This window comes from Helicoverpa zea, chromosome 12 (genome assembly GCF_022581195.2).
Source record: "Helicoverpa zea isolate HzStark_Cry1AcR chromosome 12, ilHelZeax1.1, whole genome shotgun sequence".
Taxonomy (NCBI): domain Eukaryota; kingdom Metazoa; phylum Arthropoda; class Insecta; order Lepidoptera; family Noctuidae; genus Helicoverpa; species Helicoverpa zea.
In genome coordinates, this window is record NC_061463.1 from 12,398,121 (window position 1) to 12,422,417 (window position 24,297).

General features: G+C 36.5%; 1 protein-coding gene across 1 annotated transcript in view; it reads left to right on the forward strand.

The window, feature by feature from the left end:
* LOC124635392 (E3 ubiquitin-protein ligase ZNRF1) overlaps positions 1-24,297 on the forward strand; it is an 84,827-nt gene that overhangs the window by 667 nt on the left and 59,863 nt on the right. The window lies entirely within an intron of this gene.

Consider the following 24,297-nt stretch of genomic DNA (forward strand, 5'->3'; position numbering starts at 1 on the left):
TCCCCAGTGTTTTAAGTCAATGAATTGAATAAGCCTAGTAAAATATATTGTTTATGTTGACAATCATCATTAATTTGTTGAATGAAGTGTAAGTACATGAGACAATGTGTATTCCATACATTGTGGGTATAGTTACATTATTTAATGGAACTGCTTTGAGCGTCAAGTGGCACATTTGAGAGATAAATGATATGTTTTCATAAGAGAGCATTGTTTGATCAGCTTATTAGCAAGTTCTCTGTAATAGATAAGGTCTATTTCTGGACACAAAATGCTCTGTGTCTACAATTGAATGTGTGAACTGAATAATGATAAGTAACACTTTTATAACTTGAAATATTCTAGGCCAGTTTTGGTAAATAAATAGTAGGAACCTGCAAAAGAACATAATTTTTTGTAACAATATTTTAATTTTAATTCGATTATGATGAGAGTGGTCAGGATTTAATAATTTAAAAACCCAACTGGAAAACTATTGGAACTTATTTTCTAACTGGGACCTAATATGAAATCACCATAAATCACTTTAAGCAGACACTACTAGCAACTTACTTGCAAGTCATACTTGGAATATAAAAACTTATGTATAATTTTTATTGCTAGTCTTTTATTAATGTGTGGGTAGTGATTCATCTTGTCTGAACATGTTTCCAATATAATTGTCATTCATGAGATTCCAAGGTCAACTGTGACAGTTATTCTAGAAAAATATGGGAAGAGTAATATTGAGCAGCAAGTATTGAACAATACAGGATGTAGTAAGGTAAATTATTAAATAAATTATCATATCTTTTGAATGACACACTTGAAAACAGTTTCGAGTATACTATGAAGGGCTGTTGAAAAAATCTAACCGGAAAACACCAAAATACACAGGCTAAGTTCGTTTTGACCCAAAATAAAAATCAATATCTACATTGCTTGGTCATAATTTTATCACTACCCTCTTTTTGGGTTTTGCCAAAATTAGGTAACACAACTGCTTGAAGTAAGCAATTGCGTCTTTAATTTATTTTTATGACCACTGAACTTCACATTCACAGCAGAAAAGAGTACCGATTACATGAATAGAAAATGAATTGTTTTTCACAATTTGTTAGCTAATGAGTGACAATGGAATTGTAAATTACTGTTGTTATTGCCTGTGGCTTTTACTATGTATTTCACAGGTGTTGCCCGGTGTAAACTTTGGTATTCTATTTTCATGTCTATACTTATACTAATATTATATTTATTTCTTGGTTTGTAATGGATAAACTTAAAAAAATCTGGATTGACTTTAAAATTTCTTTCACTGTTAGAAAGCTTCACTCTTCCCTAGAAACATAGGCTACATTTTATTCCAGTACTGGCTGTAGTTTCCTCGAGAAGCAGTAATATCACAGGAAAATGGTTAGTTTAAAATATAAGGATAAAACAAATTATTATTTGATAAACGTTTTTTAACCTTCGCAATTTTGACATATCTTTATTAATACATAATTGGGAATTACAGGTGATACTTATTTGATATTTTGATTACATTTATTAAGTAATAGCCTACTAGGTATTATTATTTTAATTCATTCAATGCTAATCAAAGCTCAAGTGTGAAATAAGGGCGTGTGCACTGACTTGCTTTTTCGGTTGGATTTTAATCATCACCTCGATTTTCATGAGTCATTGAGTATGTTAGTGTGATAAAAGATAAGCTAATTTCATGTATGAATATGAATTGCATTTTCCTTGAATGAAAGCTTTCAATATGAAAGTTTTGTGGAGAATCAATTTAAAAAAAAAATGCGGAGGATCTTTATTGAGTCGATATCCTGAATGGCGCAGCGCACCTGTGACTTGCACGCAGACTCGAGAGCATCGAAACAATATCGATAAACATCGCAGTGGCCTCCTGGCGTCACGCGAGATATTTCTGGCATGATAGACGCTAAACTATTAAAATAGTTTATTCACCTCAGCCATGATGAGCAGACAGAGTCACTTGTCATGTTAGTGGGATATCAGTGTTCCTGCCCACCTCCCGAGGGAGCAGGCGTGACAGAAACATCACTATTAACTCCCGTGCGTCTACGCGTCTGGGAGCGACTTTCTCGTACTATAATAAATCGCGGCCGCTTTTCCGGGTTGGGGCGCACGCGCTTTCGTCGTTCAGTCGCGTTCGGACTACCGCAGCGTTCACATCGCCACCACTATGTACAGACGTCGCTACCGCACCACCCTCGGCCTTGGGCTCGGGTCCTCCTTCTCGTCCACGTTCTCCACGACCCTGTCGTTCAGAACGACCACCACGAGCTCGACAGCCACTGACACTGTCAGGTCGGATGCGCGTGCGACTGCCGCTAAGCTCAAATCGAAGTATGAAAACGCCGGCACAGCGCAAGGTGCGTGTGTTACTAACGTGTGTGCGACTAATACCATATTCTCTAGTGATATCGGAAAACTTAAAAAAATACTTATTTTCGTGTTATTTCCTCGTGCATATCGACACGAGGCAGGCTGACTATAATCTCTTTGTTAGTTTTCCTCATGATAGGGATGTTAGTTACGAATGTCCACTTTGCTGTTATTCCTGTACCCTTTATTGTAATAGTTTTCCTCTTCGATAACGAATTTTTTGAACGGAACTTGCACTGATCCAGATAAAAAAGTTTGATAACACATGTTTGCATTTAATACTATAGTTTTATCGGATCTATGTGCTGAAGTGGGCCCGCTAATATTAAGCTTAGATTTTCGTACATTTATTAACTTTTGTCTATACTTCAATAGTAATTTATTACAAACAATTAACGAGATTCGTAGACTAATATTATTTAGCTTGACGATGTTTAGTTAATAAATCATGTAGCTGTAAGGCGTGCTATAAATAGTGTAGTTGTCAGAATAGTGCGACAAGTACGCTTTGACATAATTATGTCAGACACACGAGATCTGGAGCTAGGCGATGTGTCTGCAAACAAGCATTCTTCGACACGACCTAGAGCTTTCGAGCCACAGACGAATGTTACTCAAAACATAATTAATTCTGTGCAAATCGTACAACTTTACAGACATGTATAAATTACCGAGCTTTAGGAGCGTCTGCAAATAATAATTAACATTTTTTCAAATTTATTTTCCAAGGAGCAATTAATTATTGGATTCTAGGGAATTTGTCTGGAAAAAGCTGCAAAAACCGAAGCTAAACTCTTCTAAAGGGACATTCATCTACTAGAAATATCTTCGAAAAAGTTGTAACATTTATTAAACGACGTTGGTACCGAGTTCATTTGTTTTTTTTAATGCGTGGCCTCTATATGCCTTTTCAGGTAGTCAAGTAAGGGAGCCCAGGCACAGGCTACCTTTTTTTATGGTTTTTGTGAGCACTAATTTAAGCATTTCTTGCCTTTTTGCGTAATGAAGTCCTAGGACGCTGTACCTGAATAGTGAGATTAATATAGGTACTTTGAACTATCCTGTTTAAAATGACACTGGTCGGTTTTTATGTCGCGCTTTATATCGGTAACTGTAAGGTTGAGGGAATATTCGTACTGCTTTAAATAGTTGATATTTTATGTGCTTTACAATCTATCGTATTGCTAATTGCATTGTGTAATTATATCAATGATGGAAAATAAGGAGAATTCTCAAATACCATAAACATTTTAAATGCTCTCATAAAGTCGCGTTTTCGCAAACTAATTAGTACTAAAATGCATCATTACCATGATTTTAATATACATATGAAAATAATAATCTGAATATTAGTATTTACATAAAGCCATGAATATAAGACAGATTTTGATATGGGCCATTAATATGTCCACTATTAAAATATATGGTGCGACCCCCACTATAGTCAGACTGCGTATGTAAACACGCTGTATATGAGAGACGTCCAGACTTTAAATAAGTCTGACATTTGACTAGCGTCTGATCTCGATTTGTCGTAAAAGCTAAATCAAATAGCGCGTCACTCCGCTAAGATATTAATTTTAATATTTACGATTTCGACGAAACTAGGGCTGTTACCACACTTGTAAACAACTAGATATCCGCAATTTATAATCGTTTAATGGTTTAAACTTTTCCGTGGCTATATCATAAAAATATGAAAAAGAAAATTACATGAGCTTTCAGTTTATTCTTCAACAATGTTATGACTTTAGATGACTTTCATTTTCCACACAATTCTAGCAATAAAACAGTGGATCTGTTATTTGTTATCCTTGCAAGCTCAAGAATTACTACGTGAGAACTAGTCTGACTATACGTTCTGTAGCACAACCCGTCGCTATAAATTAACTCCTGCGATTTATTCTAAACGTCAAGCTGTACATCTGCGCGCTGTGGGAATTACTTGAATTACTACTAATTCTGAAGCTGAAAAACAAAGGTGATTCACCTGTGTGTTATTTGTTCTTTTGCACTCATTTACAAAGGTGAGAGAACGAGAGTTGAGCATCCTTGTATCTGAGAGATTAGGTGTCCTTCAATCCAAAGTTGTTCAATTTGGTACTATTGTCACCTTCAGAAAAACTTTTGGAATAAATTCACGAATAATATGGTCTTGTATAAGAAAAAAGTGAGGTGAAAAGAAGTAAAACAATGATATAAAACCGATTACCCCGTTGTTTACGTTCGCGGCACGATTCTCGTATCTGTATCCGCGAGTCGGTCTATATCCGCAGAGTCGCTTCCCTAGTGGAAATGTGGCAGTTCTCCCGAGGAAGTTGCCGCAATAATGTTCCATTTATTATCCTATCCGCTATCGTAATGTTTACGCGACACCGATTCAGACAGCTTTCACTTTTTTTCGTGAAAAATAAAAATATTGTTTTTATTAAGCCAAAAAGTAGAGAGCTGCCTATCAATCAGCTGTATTTTTCATTAGTATAAAACGTTGTAATAGAAGAAAATTGGGACATTAATTTTGCTGTGAAACCTTCTTCTCTTAGTTGGAAATTAATTATAACTATGCTGCTAAATGCAGCACCAGCTAATGGCAGAACCTCTAGCCAAATTAGCAACAATAGAACCGATACAAAATGAAAACGTTTTAAAATCGGGCCACTTGAGAATAAAACTGTTTGCAATAACATTCGCGTCTATATTATCTTTTACGAGGATCTTCTGCGTCTTAACCTCATTTTCCAAATTCGCAAACAAAAGCGTAAACATAAAAAATATATTTCCTCGTATTGATCAGTAATAAGTTTAGTATAATAAAAGTTTTCCTTTATCGTCTTATGTCATAAAGTAGGAGTGAAGTATGAGCTCGTAAATGTAGGAGCAGACGGTTGTGCATCATTGCAGGCCATAAACCATCAGGTAATGTACCACACGTGGCCACCTGGGAGACACAAGTTTAAGGCGAAGTTCTTCTGTCGTAAAAGGAAATTGCATCATCCAGTAATTTTCTTCATACTGCGGCAAACAAAGAAATTACTCTATATGCAAATAACATTATCTTGATTTACAAACATTGGGTTGGCATCCAAATTAACTAGATAGCACTGGATGACGTTTTTGTTTGGCTTTCTGTTTTACATAAAGTTACTGAACACGATTTCGACCAGTTGAGAGCTTTTCATTACAGTCAAGAAAATGGACTGACCAGCAGTGAATTAACTGGTTAAAGGTCTCTTTAAACCAAAAGGGATGTGCTAGGTACGCGCATAGATCAGACAATACTTTCAAGGAACAAATCCGGGAAATCCTGGTGGATGTGAATCAGGAAAGGCGTCGAAGGCTTTGCAAAGCGTGTTTCTTTTCTATTTGCCTTGGTATCTGTGGAACAACACGTTATCCGCCTAAACACACACGTGCCGGCTATGAATATCGCCCCCTATTGATCCCGGGGGTGTCATGAGACGCCTAGCACGTTGTCTGCGGAACCCATTCTTTTGCTATAATCGTTTGAGTTGCTTCTAACAAAGTTATGGTCTTGCAGAGCCAGTTCTAAAAGCTCACAGAATAAAATGAACGAAGCAGATTTTTTATTTTTTATTTGTTGAAACACAATTTGATTTTTATTCTTACTTCTAAAATCGAATTCTTTATTCATGAAGAAGGGTTTCAATTGTATAGATTTTAGACAGTGTACCTATTTTGACATTATTCCTCATTGGTGTCAACTGTCGACACTTCAATTGTATACTACTACAATACAATTCAAGTTGAGAAATTGAATTGTTCCAGAAAATTGCCAAATTAGTGTACACATTGATTGGCACGGAGTTAAGTGTAAAAAGTGAATCAGCGTGTCGGAACTACTCGCGGCGTGATTGTGGCTAATTAGCTGGAACGCTCGCGTTTGGGTGCTAACTGATTGAGCTGTTACACTATCTCGTGTCTGGAACTAATTCATTCTGTTTAGCATGTTTTTGACTAATTACCTCATCGTTAGTCGATGGAGATGTGCTCCTAACTTCAATAAACAATTGCCCATATATAGGTCTACTTTATTTGTAATGTCCGTGGTTCCAAGACTAGGTACATTTGCTTCGATAATTAAGCTAAGCGTCCACTTGTCGGTATCGTACGCAACGGACGCAATGCACGCAACGGATCGTAGTATTATTTATATAGAAACTCAAACAAGATGTGCGATGCGTACGATGCGGACAGGTGGACGCACTTGTTTGAGTTTCTATATAAATAATACTACGATCCGTTGCGTGCGATACGTCCGTTGCGTACGATAGCGACAAGTGGACGCTTAGCTTTAATCAAAATTTCGCTATAAAATGGAAGCTGATGTAATAATTTCCCATTACACATTTGAAAGCTGCTTCAATATGTATTTTAACTGCAGCCGTTATTTGTGAGCGTAAGTTAAACATCCGTGTGTTCCAAATACTGGTATATAGTACCAGCGATGTCCTATATGCGCTAACAATAAAACTAGGTCAGACATAGCTTTAGACTAGGCATGAATTGATTTATGAATGCAGAGGAACAATTAAATTTTGCCTCATTCAGACTGCAGCGACAAAAGCTTCCAATTTGTGCATAAGGATTAGTGGAATGGAAGAGAGACAATGAACTGGCTAAATGTGCAAGCGAAAGACTTCCAACAATCAATGCTAGTTGAGCTTCAGGTGTAGTACGCAATGGCCAAAAATAAGCAGCTATTAATGATCCATTCATATATTTTGTTATATAAAGCTAATTCTGCCCAAACGCTGTAGTAAGATCCAAAATAGAAGTCCCCGTGTGCGGTTGCCACCTGGCCGTTATTTGGCACTAGGCTGGACGCAGCCGTCCCACTGACTTGCCCTACATCCGCTTTAAATAGTGCGTACGCGCATCTCTCTGTGCCGCTATTGGCACATGTCGATATTACTGAAAATTTACATAGGATGCTACTGAAACTTGAGCTGCATATGAAAATAATGAAGAAGTCATTCCTTTTCATGAAAGTTCTTCCGAAAGAAACAGCTTGTCTTTTCAAATTTCAAATAAATTATAAAGTTTATCTTCTTGAAACATCATCAGGAATGGAAACATTTTTACGATGAAAATTAAGAGCTGATTTAAAAATAAAACAACAAATCTGTACTGGGAAAAGTGTTCGTGGAAAGCTATTTAAAGAAAATTATAAACGAAAGCGTTCTAAATTCGTCTGATTTTTCTCCGGATGTCCAGAATTAACAATCAAGTTCAATAACACCTACTTGTATATTTATTACCTGTAATGCTTATTCTAAAGTGAAAACCTAAGAATATTTTTAAGAATTTTTGGTTAGTTTTCAGAGGATTCTTCAGTCGTAGCAAAGAATTTTTTGGGTGTTCTTTGTTTTGTAGACCAAGTATTTCAGATTTGCCAATTCGGCAATTTAATTTCCAAATAAGACCAGAACAGAGATTACTCCTAACCAGGCAACATAAATTTTCGCCAATTCCATTCTGACCATAAAGACAATGGTTCAATGTTTATTGTGGGCGAGTTCCCCTGTGGGTGCCGTTCGATTCCCGTTGGAAGCCCGCCAGTTCCCGTGTTTATCACGGCGGGATTTAACTCGGTGTCCACGACTCGGTCTCTGAACCCAGGCCTGTGCACTCGCCAGGAATTAAAAGTTCTGCATTTAGATTGGTCACGTGTACCTTTGCGCAATAAGTGATCAGGTTCATTAGTCTTCGCGAATCTTCCGGGGTGGGTTACATGAAATTGACGATCCGAAGAAAAAGTATGAGTTTTCTCTGATCCTTGGATTTATTTAAAGCAATGTCTGTTTCCGTAACTCTTCGATCATTTCTGATTATACTTAATTCAGTTTCATTTTCCTCATTTATTTACTGCCAGTCAGCTTCGCCGGTATCTTCGCTTGCAATTCGCATAACCTCATAGTTAATTAATTGGACAGACTCCAGAACACTCCGTTTACCAATTGTGTTTGTATTCCGATTATTTGCAACAATTTATTATTCCTTCACACGTGGTACGCGTGAGTTGTTCAGTTTTTCGTTTTCTATATTTACATCATGTTTCCGGATTGCTGTTTTGTAGACCTTGTACATAGCTTATAACATATATATTAGTTATGCCGGTTTTTCCTTATTTGACTTTCATTCAACATTTTTTTCCGTTGTAACGTAGTTGAAACTTTTTCCTGTTAAGTTCATCAAATCAAATGGAGATAAGCTTATCTGAATGAATAAAATATCCATTCTAAGGCGAGTTAGTGTATTAAAATAACAAAAAAATGTTGAAACTTCTTTTTTATGTCCTTTGCGAAGTGCTCGAGGGTATGAGAGTTTGTTATTCCTTAAGTATTGAAGAAATTGTCAGAATTTCATCGTATAATCGCATTACAATACCGGTTTATAAAAAAATTGCCCCGAAGGCCGGTCGCGTCGTGTCGCCGCGGTATTTTTAGCTCGTCTCGTTAACAGTTGTGCATGAGAGTTGTTCAGTTACCGAGTAGTTTTACCCTAAAGCTACCCGGTTGTATCGCTCTCTGCTATGTATAGGTATAGACTCGCGGTCTATAGTACTGACTTAAGTCAGATTATAGGATTTTGTCGACACTTAGCTACAGAAGATGCTTGGTGTAGATTTTAGATGATAACCTTTTCCTGCTTTTTGTTCATATCTGTCAAAAAGTCTGTGGATCTACCAGTCTACAGTTAAAGACTACCATGTAATTTTGGCAACTCATAAAAAACAAGCTAAAATGGTACAAAAATAGATCAAATAATCCACTGCTTCTTAGCTACATGGATGTGAAGTTATGCCAAATCTTTAATGTTTCACTGAGCTTGGAGATTGATCCAGCTTTGATTCAGTAACGCCCCTGCAGGCAGTTCGGTTTCTTTGAAGTCACTTCAATTGATTTTTTACCCTTTCAAACTCTCGTGTATGTTTCGTCCGTTAGGGTGTACAAATGACATCCTTGGAGCTTTTAAAACATCATCAGCTGCTATGACATTTCGTACTATACGTCTTATAATGGATTCAAGAAGCTACTAACCTTGGCAATGACATAGGTTCGCCCCATTTAACAGTCCTATAAATTAAAGATGTCGTTTTATTCGAATTTTATACGTCGCTAATTTTAATCTAGATCACATACGATCACAGCTCATTTAAGAACTGATTTATGTAATTCAATTTGAGAATTCGTCTCTGTTGCCTTTTTGAACTTATTACTGGATTCAAAATAAGGAAGCCTCATCGCTGGAGTAAATAATATTAAACATTCATTCAGAAATTGAAAACATCTGGAATATTATCTTCGACCCACAAAAATGTATCAATCTCCAAAATAAGTAAGTTCGTTTCCTCTGTTTCTTGTAAATGGATCCTCTGGAAAGTGATTGGTAATACGAATGTTATTTTCTATCAGCATGTACAAAATTGGATCGGTCCAATTATTTGAGAGGCTGTCTTGTATTGGTTGTTTTTGTTCCGCTTGTGTACGCACTGACAGAATTGTTAATTATCCCGAGCAAACACATGTCCGTTGTGATCCTGATGCAATGAAGCCTTTGTTTGGTGTCGCTTAGAAGCAGATAATAAGGATGTTGTCCTTGTATAATTCAGTGGCCAAAACCCTTTGTGTGTCCCTTTTGCGTTCTACATTACTTAAAACTGCGATTTATTTTAAATCTTGATCTGATGACACTATTAAAGAAAATGTATAACTTCCTGAACGTCGTAGGTTTGTCTAGTGGATTGACGTCATTGGTTGTGTTTTAAGCCGCAAAATTATGCATCGATGAATGTGTGTTATGACTATGATGATCGGTACCATCGATCGATTTAGTACTCTTATGAGCGTTACAGTCGATATGAATGGGTTATTGAACCAACTGGCGCCGATGTGTTCCGCTTTTTATTGCCATTCATTGTCTTTGATGTTGCACCTGTACTACTAAGGCATTTCATGTATGGTTTGGAAATAAATGCCTTTACCAAACGGGTACCTAATACTCTAACAGCACCTAGTTAAGAAACATTCTTAGTATATAGCCTTTATAGTCACATACATTTTAAGCCGTTTTAGGTAAGGTAATAAATCGTGCTGACAAAAGGAACACTGTATGCAGATCTGGCAGCAGGTCTTAGAATATTATCGGTTGGTGGATGCATTTCAAGTTCTCAGTTACAAGGAATTTAGATGAAAGTTCTTGTTCGATAGAACTTGACAAGTTACACGCGCAAGAAATTGTGAATTGAGCCCTGATGTTAAATCATGAGCATTGATGAGGCTTTCAGTGTGATATAATCATAGTAATTTCTATTCTATCTCGTTATGTGGACTTAGTTAAATATAATGGCTCGATAAATATTCCAGTCTTTATCCTAATAAGTGGCTAGCAGACAGTATTAATGTTCTTATTTGAAGATCTTTATGGAAAACTACTACTGTAAAGTTGCAATCTAGTAAAACATCTCGTATCAATCCGCTAATAGAGTTAGACACATCACTTACACTGTTTTGGTATACAGCCAAATTGCAATTTATTACTTGACGCAAACGCCGCCGGTTCCGCAGCGATTTATATAAAAACGTCTGTAACAGTAATTATTATATCTAGTGTTTTGTTTGATTTACGAGTTCAGTTGCCGGACTATATGCCATCCGTGCGTAGGTCTTAAAACGTTAATTTTTTAATGTATATTTTCTGGTGCGAAGGTCAGCAGATGTGGGACGTTCTTCATGCTCTGGATCAGTTACGTAATCTGTGTCAGATGTTGAGGCTCCCAGATCTTGCTGATGATAGCTTTATTAGCCTTTTTGTTGTGTTCGCGATGTGTATGACGTAGACCGATCAGCTAGTATGAGGCCTCATTCGTTCGCATGGATTTTGCTACATGTGGTCCAAAACCAGTCGAATTTATTAATGTAGGAACCGATAAAAAGGTCAAGGCGAATAGTAAGAATAAAAAAAAACAATCGATAATGACCACAGATTATGATACTGCTAAAACAATATACGCAATAATGTAAGGCAAGTACAACTGAGATAATAAAATTAGGAAGTTTATAAAATCAAATTGATATGAATATAAAATAAATATTATCTTGTTTCGCCAGAACTGTTTCATTTAGAGTTTTCCTTATTACTGTCTACATAGTTTTCTATTCATCATAATGTTATTTTCTGCTCAAATTCTTAGTTTAATTTTTGGTGGTTTAGTTATGATATCAATATCTGAGATCTGAATTGAAAATTAGAACTTAATTTTTATTCCTTTTTAAGAAAAACAACAAAGTCAGTAATTTCCATGTGGATTGATATCGCGACAGAAGCCGGTGTCGCGTAGAGTCAATAACCACAAAGAGACTGCGTGGGCGCTCCTAATGGCCTCAAATTGACGCTCCCCTGAATCATACGCCGAGTGGCCGATCATAACACCAGAGGCATTTTCTCAGGAATCTGAGAATTGTAGTAATAAAAGACATTTAACAAGGAGAACGGCTAAAGGTTTCGTTTTGTTATTTAGAAACTTGTTCTTTACAATCTCATTTGGACGGCGAACAAAGTTTAATGTTCCAACAAGACCTTTAGATGCCACTAAACCTGCCAACACAAAACTAGACCAAAGTCCGCATAAAATACCGATAGCAATGGCAAGTTGCTAAGTCTGTCATCAAGTAACATCAGCCCTGCAGTACCGTTAAACTATAAATACCGACAAATCGAACAAACTTGAGACTTAGCCCACGTAGACACGCATATGCAAATATCGGCCTTATTTCCAGTAATCAGGCATGTACGGCGCATGCAAACGCTTTCAGCTATAAATAATGCAATAATTAATAGAAAACAACCCCACATCCTTGAGTTACTGTAATTTGGATTAAAATCACGTAACTTGTTTAAAACAAACAAAGCTTGTGAGAGCATCCTTCGGGCTCTTCTTGTTTGTTCGCGCCATCTGCTCTCATTGTGTTAGAAATCTTTGTTGTCATTGTGCTGCATATCATTTAAAATAATCTTGATTGGATGTATTTCACATTATCTATGGAGTAGGTAAGTAGTTAGGAATATGCGTAATGAAAAAAGGATTTAATTTTAAAAACAGAAACCATACCATTACAAACCCACAAATTGGATCCACGCAAAACTCATAAAAGAGCTTTGCTTGATAAAATGTCTAAACATGGCAGCCATAGAAGGGCCTTACAAATAGACTTAACTGATCAAATACGTCGGTGTTACATAAGATCCTGTACTTTTCATACGCCTTATCGTGACCTTGACACTCGCAGCCCGGCGACCTTGAACTTGGAATTAGCTAGGACTATTCGAATCTTGCTCTAAAACTGAATTATGTCGGAGTAAAAATGTTGCGGTCTGACTGCCGATGCCGATGCTGAGTGATAAATTTAATAACGGCGAGACGGGCTCTATTGAACAAATAATAGAAACAATAAATGAGTTCAAAGTTTATGATGGTATTTTTTATTGTCTTTGCAAACTTGTAGTCAGTTTTATTAACGAGGTTTATGGAGGAGTTATGTGCTTTGGACGATTTTATTCAATTTGGGCTGGTTGAAGTTGAAAGACTTGTTCTCACGATTTCTCCCTGTCTTTCTTATTAGTATTGAAGAACGATCCTAATCATTGTTTACGTACGAGTTCTACTTTAAATCTCGTATATAAGCTTTCTGACATTTTTTTTTGTTTTTCTTGGTTCGTGTCGCTTTCCAGCTAAAATAAAGCGCATTCGGCCTTGTGTATTGGGGCTAACCAGCTATTTTTACTGCAACGCATTGTTCCCAACGGCGGCCACGCTTGCCGCGCTAAATGGCCGGATGAATGCAATCTCTGAACTGGATAATACATCAATATAGGTTAATTAATAGCATAGCCTCATTAGGGGAACAAAATGCTGAAATGCTCCCTAATGATGAGAAGGAGGTGAAAGACGTGTTTCTGTAAGCCGAACCATCATCTGGACAGTATAAAGGAACGATAGTTGCAGTTGGCACTGTTCTATATCCTCAGGTCGTCGACACTCATTTAATAACGCTCTAGGGACTGACTTTACATAGTTGGCTTTTAGCCTTAATACTCATAATTATACGCTGTCGGAAGTAGGGCTTTAAGTTTGATTACGGTTATGGTTTTTAGGAATTTTGCTACCTTGTCGTGGAAATACCACTGTTTGAATATGTCACGATAAAACTGTCATGGGCTCATTTGACGTAATAGAGGTCACCTGTCTACAGTTTACTCCCACACGATACCTGATGACGGATCGTACGCTCGTTCTACTGAAGAAAAAGCAACTGCATTACGCAGTTATTCTTCGAGAAAATTCCGTCTCCTATTATTTGTCAACGCCTGCATTTCGTGAAATTACTATTTTTTATTGCACTACAATTTGTGTTTCATTCTCGTTAAGTTTAGTTGCTGGACATTATAATTTAGTATGGCAGACTGCACTGGTATTTTTTTCTTCTTTTGACTTAGATCCAACAGTTCATATTTTTATGACGACAGAACATAAGATTATTTATAAGGGAAGATTTTCCTGCCGAATGCTGTACCGTGTTCAAGAAATCTTCAAACCTGTAAAGGTGAACAATATCAAGCACGTTTATAAACAAAGCTATAATTTAGGAAAATAAAGAACCTAACGCGTGGGATGAATATGGCGTCTTATATGCCTCTTCGCAGTTTTATGGCTATATTTTTTAGCACATAGGTACGGCGGCAAAACAATTCTTCACCCAGTGATGTTAGGAAAAGATTATTAGTGATATTTTTAAAACATTGTCATTGTGGTGTCGTTAGCGCAAACTCCGCATGAAGGTCTTAAGATTATTTTGGTTTTTTAGTTTTTTTGCAATACATCATAACCGTTTTTCTAAGCTTTTTCGTTAGTCCCCATCAGTGTAACTTTTTATCCTAATGAAGAGTATCCATCAAAGTGATAGTTACCGAAGCCTGCCAGCTCGACCTGTCTGCCAAGTTTTGGCAGCACTTAACCGCTGCGGACTGCAGTGACGTACTTAGTAGTTACACATACAGTATTACATTCATTTGTATAGGTAAGTCCGTTGTTTTCGCCAGTTGATTCTTCTTATCTGTAATGTGCTGTAGAACACCTTGTTATTATCATAGTCATCATGATTTTTGCTTTTATTAAGCACTTTCTTTGGGCGTGATTTTTGTAGCAACAAACTCTTAAATATAATCAGTAGAAGTGGTTTATTGAATACGCCCATTTTACTTGTATTTCGCAAGCTACGGTGGGACAAACCGCAAGAATCCTGATTACGCACTACGAAGCCGCACAAGCGACTAATGAGATTAAAAACTAAAACCCGACAACGATAATATGTCCTTATTACACCCACATTACTTGGAATACGCAAATCTAGAAACTGTAAATAAAATCCAGATAGTTATTCAAATGTCAACAACAAACAAATCATTAATCAAAGCGAGAACTAATTAGTGTAAGTTTTAGCAAACCTGGCAGGAGCAATATATTTTCGGGGTTGTTCAATGAATTTTCAAAGAGAATGATGTCAACACTTATTGTTTGTTTTGTTCACTGTGTCAGTGATTTTATTGTGACTGACTTCTTTATTGTATCTGTTACCGTAAGATTACAAACATCGTTAGATTACAATCTATCTCGAGAGATTGTAAACTGTCGAATTATTGTGAACCGTAACATCTGATTGCAATTTAACGCATTATTTTTCGCTATATTATAATCTATCGATGAGAAATTGTCAAATTGTCAACTGTCCGAAAGCTCTCTCTGATTGGTCAGTCTTTTTGTAAGATCGACCAATCACGACCAGCCGTTCTGTTCCCATGGAGTTCCCGTAGAGTTAGGAATGAAATAGAGGTGTCAGTTAAATAAAATAAATGCTCTTCAAAAATTCTTCAAGTATTAAATTTATATAAAAATAACTCTTATAAAAATACAGTTAGGTATTTTGTCTTCAAATACAAACTAATATTTAAAAATAAAATAAAAGGGGTGCTAATTAAACAGGCTTCTTTTTAATATCATTATTCGCCCCTAAAAATGTATGTTGCCTTCTAAATTACTAAGTCAGCCACAATTAATAAAGCGTCGAGCATCTAAATAATACTATCTTAGCCACGAGTTATCTTCCACTCTAAATACAACTCAGCATGATGGTTATTTTTTTGCATCTAAATTTGTAGCATGCATTCTAACAGAAAACTTCTTAAATACTATTAAATGACATCATAAAAATATTTATTTACCTTCTAATTTTTTAACTCGTACCTACTGAGTTTTTTGTTTAAAATATAACACATCCCATATTAATTGACCCAGCATGGAAGTAAGCATGCAACATGCAGCAAGCATAACTTCTGTCACGGCTCCGGCGCTGCGGGGCTCCGGCGGTCCCATGCGAGCTTATCGTCGCAGATGGTTTTCACGCTCACCACCGCAGCTTCGGCTTGCTGGCCGGCTCTGCCGGCCAGCCTCAGCCGCGGCGGCGAGCGCTGAAACTACCTGCGCCTCAGCTCGCAGGCCGCCTCGCCCCTCCGCGCCTACGCGGTTTTGAATTGCACTCTAGGGGTAGGGCAGACAAGACTACGTGGAGTCGGTTTTGCAGCGATTCGTTTTCGTCACTAACTTCAATTTTTAATACAATTTTTAATTGTGTGTAATTTGAGTCTTAAAAATTAAGTACAATTTTTGATTTTATAAAAAATTAAACCGTCACTTATTTTTGCACGTCAAAGAGCTGTGACACCGGGAGTTGCAAAGAACATTGTCTTTTTTGACGTTCTACCAATCAGCGCGCAAGATGCATTCCGTTCTACGCCAGTTGACAATTTGACCGCTCTACATCGCTCTCGATCTTACAAAAAGACTGACCAATCAGGGAGAGCTTTCGGACAGTTGACAATTTGACAATTTCTCATCGATAGATTATAATATAGCGAAAAATATTGCGTTAAATTGCAATCAGGTGTTACGGTTTACAATAATTCGACAGTTTACAATCTCTCGAGATAGATTGTAATCTAACGATGTTTGTAATCTTACGGTGACATATCGATGACATGCGAAATAAGGAATTCCTTTGCATGTACGTTTCAAGGAACGGGACGTATTCTGTGTGTATTTCAACCTTTGTGTCATGTGTTCTTGTTCTCAATGGTTATAATGTTGGACTGACGTACATTACTACATGACCTGGCTATCACACCTAATTGATGTTCTTTTCCTAATTGCGATGAGTGCCTACCTATTTTTATCAATGACACTTTTTTCTAATGTTGTAAATAACCTTTTACTGATGTCTTGGTGTACTTCAGAATTGAAACGACGCTTTTGCTTAACAAATATGTCTCTTGGCAAAACTTATAAAAGTAATGAAACTGTCTGCAAATGTCAGGCTATGTTTCTAAGTTTTTGTATGAAACCTTTTGTTTCATTAATATGTTTCTGAAGCTCAACTAGACTATGGTATTTTACGAGTGCACCGACTGTCGTAAAGTCTCCGCTCGAGATTGGATGCTGCCGAATTTCAGACGGATTCGTGTTTGTTTATTCATAAGCTGCGTATATTGACTCCTGGAATACGAGTACCTTTCAATATTTTCTCCTGTTTACTCGCTACAGATACATCGTATGCTCTGTCTTTCAATGTGTATGTATTTGAGTTTTTTTTTGAGCTTATTCGGTATGTCAACACTGTTGTACAAGTAGGTATGGTGCTTTTGCTACAGGTTTTTAAATATATGAACAGGTATCGCCTGTACCTAATAACATACATAATAAATTATTCATCGTATTTCGAGGCGATCATAAACGGCCTATTCACCAGTCCTGCGAATAAGTGTTCCAAACATTATCCATGTAAAGATAGCACGTTATTAATTATTGAGTAAATTCATTTGTTTTGTTTAGAATCAATCTTCAGCCATGTTTAGGCAGGCAGTGACCTTGTGGCGGCGTAGTTATTTTAACACGACGCCAATTTTACGCAGATAATGTTATAGATACGTAGACGTGGCTCGACTTACAGATTTTTCGTTTCTTAAATTTTAAGTGATACTATTTGGGTTTCTGTCGATTTCATTAAAAATTAACGCTGGCGTTTCATGACGTTGGTGCTCCGGGCTTTACAATCCTAGTTTGACCAAGTTATAGTTTAGTGTGTTAATGTGGGTTGCTATGCCAACGGATGTGCCTTCAATGAACGTCATAAAAACAAGTTTTAAAAATAGCAATCACTAGGAGATTCCGTGTTGACGTGAGTGAACGACTATGTACGACTACGTATTGGACGAATGGTACAAGTTGTATCAGTGTTTAAAGTTGGTTTTTATACCCGCGTGACCCGCATTCGAATGAAAACCAACTAAATGTTAAACTATCAAATCTGCTCGATGTTTCTCTGAACTTATAATAATATTCTCCAATGATTTATGGATCTATAATGTTTGAATCTGTATTTTCGCCACGTTTTCGTCTGTGTTTTGAATTTAACTCGACTTATGTCGGGAGTTTTATTTTAGTGTTTTTCTGCCGATGACCACACTCGGCTTGACGTGGTCTATTACTCAGTTTTGTTAATGAGAAATGTTTTTGATCCGATCCCAACGTTGTATCTAATGCGGCAACGCTTAGATGTATCTCTGCCGCAGTAATCGTTTGTTGACAGTTTGCCAACATATTCGTAGGAATATCATAAAAATTAAGTTTCTTCACAGTTTCTTAGCCTGCAGTTACACTGTTTTCTGCGTGAAATAATAAGAATTAGCAAAACACAAGTCGGATGTCAAAGCTCGTAATAACATTTGGAAGCAGTTTACATATTGCTTACATGCAATGTTATCCAGATGTTGTATTTCACAATTCGTCGATTACTTTCTATACGTATAGAAATTGGTATCCACAGCAAAAACAAGCTGCTAAAATTACGCCAAAGAGAATAAATAACAAAATATCGTATGAAAACAGGAAGATGTAATAATACAATCTTCAAGAGCCACACACAATTTTGATTCCCTTTGTTACTTAAGATACTCCTCTCAAGTATCCCGGAAATTACAATGTTTTGTTTCTCCACTTGTAACACATTTTAGCCGAGTTGTTCCAAACGCTTTGCAATGCAAATGCGAATTTAGTCGAACGCTACATTTGATTTGTTCGTTTTACTCCCCGATGATACAAGGACACTTCGTGCGGAATATCCGACGACTGCTAATGTTATTGTGTGTTATGTCCTATTTATTTTCTGCGGAGAGAGAAAAAAATACAAGTACAATGAAAAAGGCTTTTCTTACTTCCTCTTTTATAAGGAAACACACGTCTTTCTATTTTCTGAACAGGTTGACGACACCAAAGGATTCCACCAAAAGGTCGCGGATTGTACTTACAAGTCACAGTAGACAATAGTTTACTTCCACAGTGGCCGGTCATGGTCTTTAGGAATTCAGGTCAACTTCGTGCTAGTTACAGTCAGGTTAGTGACGTCATACCTGTCCTTTCTTCATCAAAACCTCAAGTCTATACACCCAAAGGTAAGTTTTCGAAGGCTGTAGGTAATCTATCAAAGTAATAAAGTGTGGAGTGCTTCGTTAAAATTCTAAGCACATTCATCGTAATCGGTACTTGAATTGGTCTCTTTGATGTAAAACTTAGAATACTAAGCACGGACAGGTTTCAACAGTTGGACTCAGGTAGGGCGACGTTTGACAAAACAAGTTTTTTAAGTGATCATCCGTGATGCTATATTTGTACCTTAAACATACACTTTATTACGTCGAACAAGGACACACAGTACTCAAAAAATATTTTTATCCAAGTAGTAATAGTTTACAGTAGCTTCTCCATGGTGTAAGGTATCCCATGTGCCTTCCTTTTTCTCCTCATCTTAACAAAAATGCAAGCTGGTGAGCTTATTAATCAGAATCTCCCGCTATGATCCACAAGTGGTGGACCATGGCGCCACAAATACTCCCAAGGCCTGGTCAGTGGCCGTGTGACACGGGGGGCGGCTCGCTATTAATAGCACCATGCACTCTTTGTCTGCACGTGGGGTAACAATGTGCTTACTGCGGTTATTATTGACTGCCTTTGCATCTTTAAGCTGTTAGTAGTCACTGAGAGACATTTTGTCATGGTTAAAGCTTCGTCATGAAAATCAACAGTCTTTTCTCTTAGATCGTTTTAAGTTGCCTTGGTTACTGGGTTAAAGAGCACGATAGGCAGTTGCTCTGTGTAAATCTCTGGATCCGGTTAAACTAGAAGCCAATCTCTACATAGGTTGAAGTTTGGAAAAAGGCAACGCAAATGATGATGAAACATTTATTTTAGGGCTTATATTTGACAAGAATGGGCATAAACACAGTAATAGGATTAGCTAGTCCAAAAATCATAGACGAAATATTCTTCCCAAGCTGGCGTTGCTAAGCAAACATGTCGTTTTTAAGCCTTTATAATATCGATGATAATTTCGAAGTTTATTTATAAATTCATGTATATTTTATTAAAATGCTATGTTTAGTAAACAGGCTTTATGTCAATGAACTCGCGACGATATGTTTCCGACGTTTGTGTAGGCGATTGTAGTGAACGTTTGTTTGTTCCTTTGTCTCGCAAACACTCGCAATTAGATGATTTATTGCGATTTCAAATTGCTTTTCGTCCTCGCTAATGTATAGCGTACACTTACGTAGCTATATGTTAAAACTTCTATAGCAAATTCTAGATATGATTTAAATCTTACGACCATATTTATAAATCTAACCAACGCTTTTTAGGCTCAATAAATCTGTGACCAATTTATCAGCTTATCCGTGAAAAATATGAGTAAAAATATTTGATTAGATTTTCCTTCTAAGAAAATTTTCTTACAGTTAGTTCCGATTTTACAACTAGATGGTGTTGGCGTCGAATTAGAAGTCGCTATGGTTTCGTTACAGCGATTCGTATAGGTTTGACTTGCATCTTATATCCTACAGCCTGAATCGCCCACTGGGTATAGGCCTCCCCTATTAGGCTATAAATCATCATCATGATTTTTTGAAAGCTAGTCGCCACTTTTGTGGTCTCACGGCTTTAGATATCTTGAAAAAAAAAATAGATCTGTGTTTATTTAGTGGTAAGTTTCAAATCATGAAATTAAAACCTTCAGAAACATAAATTATACTACGAATAATTATTGATAAAATATAATAAACATACAAAAACAGCAATAGTTTCCTATAATATTCTTAAAAAGAAAATGCAGAAAAAGAGCGATTGTAGCGCCCTCTTTTGATAACGCTCGAGTATTCTTTACTCGTCATGAAAAACTTTGTTATCGCGTAGAAAATTATAGCCAGAACACGTGCGGTTATTTTTATAATACACAATGTAGCAAAACAAACATTTTCTTTACAGGCTTGAGCAAAACTGCACGCTCTTTTCACAATTACTTCCTGCTTTAATACCTAATATTTCTTTTACATGTTTTTCTCAAGAAAGATGGAAAAATATAGCAAAAACTACAGTCATATAATCCGCTAGTTATTTCTTGCTTCTGTTGAGAGAAAGACTTTGATTTGTGTCTGACATTTATTTTAATTCTCAAACATATTTCATATCATCTGCCACTTCTAGATTTTTCAACGTGACGTCAAATGGGGTATTTACAAAATCAAATAAAAGCTAATACATTATACATGTATATATTAACGTGTATGACTGCCATAACTAATGCTTTGTTTGAGAGAATCTGAGTGACCAAGGTGTATAGATTGATCGTATTATTATAGCTATCTTTACCATGGTAGCCATGGGACAAGGAAAACTATGTATCTAAAAGCAATAAGTTACTGAACAGCTGTATCTAACCAGCCAATTTTCCAGCTAATATTCTAGTGTTTACTGTTGCAATCGTAAACAGATCAAGTTCAAAGTAAAGGAATGTTAATAATATCCGGAGGAGTAAAAATCCCGAGCGAACCTAGAAATAAATTCAATAAGCGCTAGTTTAAACATTGCATAACGTCTGAGATAGGCGCTGGCTGCATTTCATTAGGAGGCGGATGTTTAATTAAATACTGCGATGTAAATCACGATGTATGTATGTCAGATTGCCTATACTTGGGAATATGGCTGAGCAAATATTTCTTAAATAGATTTGCTGGGCTGCATAGCGTGTAGGCCTTAATTTTATTTTGCAACGTTGCTCTGGTAGTTGCAGCTTCGTTATGCGAATTAGGTTTATTGATTTTATAGTAAATCGGAGCAGATTGTGTTGGTAAATTGACGCATTTTGATAAAATAGATATACGAGATGGGATAAAACATTAAATAATTCAGTAAGCTCAACTATGTATTTAGTTTGTGGTTTAACTAGGGTGAACATGAGGTCGTGCCTGGTATCATAAAGGCTTTGCTGTACAGGAATGTTGCACCCAGACTGTTTAGTCTTAGCCTGTTACATTTAAAGTACGGAGTTTTAAAAGAAAATATGTGGGGTTTAGTCAATAAAATTCACAAAGCTGCTATTGAGTTTCTATGTTTGCTAGTACCTATCTAGTTAGTTGCACGTCAAACAACAGAATTAGCTCTGGAGCCAGCATCCATTGCGTTACATAGAGCACTCGAGGCGCGATTTAGATGGGAAAACACGAGATTAATGAGTTCGTGCACCCCTTTTAGCGAGATTTATTTCCAAGGCCACACGGGGAAAAGTGAAAATTTACTCCGCCGGACCCAAGGTGGAGAAATAGGGGAGGCAGCCCAGAAATAATGCTTGAATACGTATTATTTACGAGTATTAGTTACCTGTATATTTTTCCTCAGATGTATAAAAGTGCAGTTGTGGTTGTTGAGCAAAAAATATCATAATAAAGCAATATTACTCGAAAATGAAACAAAATTTTGTTAAAATGTACGTAGTAAATAAGATGTTCCGATGTTTTCTGCTAGATGGCGCTGCCTGTCTCGAATAATGATGAGCTGTTTGTCAGTTTTTATTTTGTTTTCATACTTTTCATAAACCCTGAATAATAATTTGTTGACAAAGCTTTAACAATGTTTATGACTTCCTCCTACTAGTTTTTAGTACCGCCTCGGCAAAAATACTTAATACTTTTTTCGAATGAACAGTGTTTATGTTCTTATCTTTAATTCAACAAAAACAAATAAAGTCCCCTAAACCTGTATATGTCAATATTAAAGAGGAAAATAATAAATAGAAGAGATCTTTAATTTTAGCTGTGTGTATTTAAGCGCCTACAGACAAACTCATATCAATAATAAGCAACTCGTTGCTATAACAAAATTATCAGGCATTATTGTTTGTAAGTCTACAGAAGTACAATTTATATCATTCTAATATTATATCGATTACGGCTAACTGGAAAATATTTTTAACCAGCTTTTTCAGCGGTTTCACCCGCTGCCTGAGGGAAATATTTCCCGAACAGGATAACAAGTAGCCTATATGTATGTTATTCTGACGTATTAGCTTTATAACTGCCAAGTTTCATAAAGTCTGTTCAGCTGTTTACGTGTGAAAAAGAAACAAACATTCCTAATCTCACAAACTTTCCCCTTTATAATAATTAATAGGCGTGATTTTTTTGTCCTAAATTCTACTTTTTTGAGATGTCTTAATCGCAATGTATGTAAATCATGTGTTTTGCCTACCTTTTATGATGGTAATTTACTAAATTACAATATTTATTTGTTTCAGGTAAGACTACTTCGTAAACATGACTTTCCAGAACAATCAGCAACGCGACAAGGGTTTCATATAAACAAAATAAATATAAAATGTCAAATTGTTTGCGGTTTGACCGGAAAACACGCTTAGTAAGTCCGACTTGTTAACTTATAACAGGACGTTCAAACTTATTTAAAAACACTTGGATGTTCTAGAAATCCGAAAACGGAAAAAAGTTAATAATTCTTCTGGAGAATACGAAGAAATTGTTCTCCACTGCTATCTTCCATTTTCAAATATGTTTAAATCTAGTAGATACCAAGTTCGTAGATAAATCGGTTTCTCTAGTGCGACAATTAATCTTGTGATCAAATACTTATCATATTCGTTAAGTTAGTCACCACTTCTGTTATCTTAAACGTATTACCTGCTAAGAAATCATAAATTTCATGATTATTCAAGACATGACTAATTTTTAACAATACATCTCATTAAGTGGTTTCTGATGTAATATCTTCATAGCCTTTAGCAACATTGTAAGGGCTCACTTATTAAGTTTTAGGAACCGTCATTAATAATATCTTCTGTAAGAGTTCTGTGGTCCAGTGTGATCTGGCTTTTGTTTTTGTCATAACAATGCATCTGCGATGCCTCTGATGTTGCAGATGGCTGTAGTTAACAGTATCTACTTAATCATATAGGTGATGTCTGTTTGTCATCCATAATAACCCGGGAAAAGTGTTTTTGCAATTGCACAAGAGAAAAATACCACTACCTATACTTTTCTGCTTATTAGACTTAAATACATCTCACAGTCATAAAAGTAGACCGGCAGATAAGACTAAATGTAGATACTGTATGTGGTATCCTGATGGCACCATTCAAACACGGAATCGGCGAAATTAAATTAACATAGCCTATAAAATTTAACACTCCTAACATAAGTTGGTCAGCAATCACATGAAATTCGCAGAAAGATTAGTCACAGCACAATTTTAGCACAAAGAGAGAGTCTGGGTTGATGACACTTGCTCATCATTGGTCCTTGAGGGAACGTGTGCACTAACATGCTTCTCATGTACGAAGGGTAAACGGAACGGTACGGTGAAGTTAGCACCTATTTGGTAATTGATTTGTTTGACATTTATGTAGGTGATCGGGATGTGGCGACGGTTTGTGATCGGAC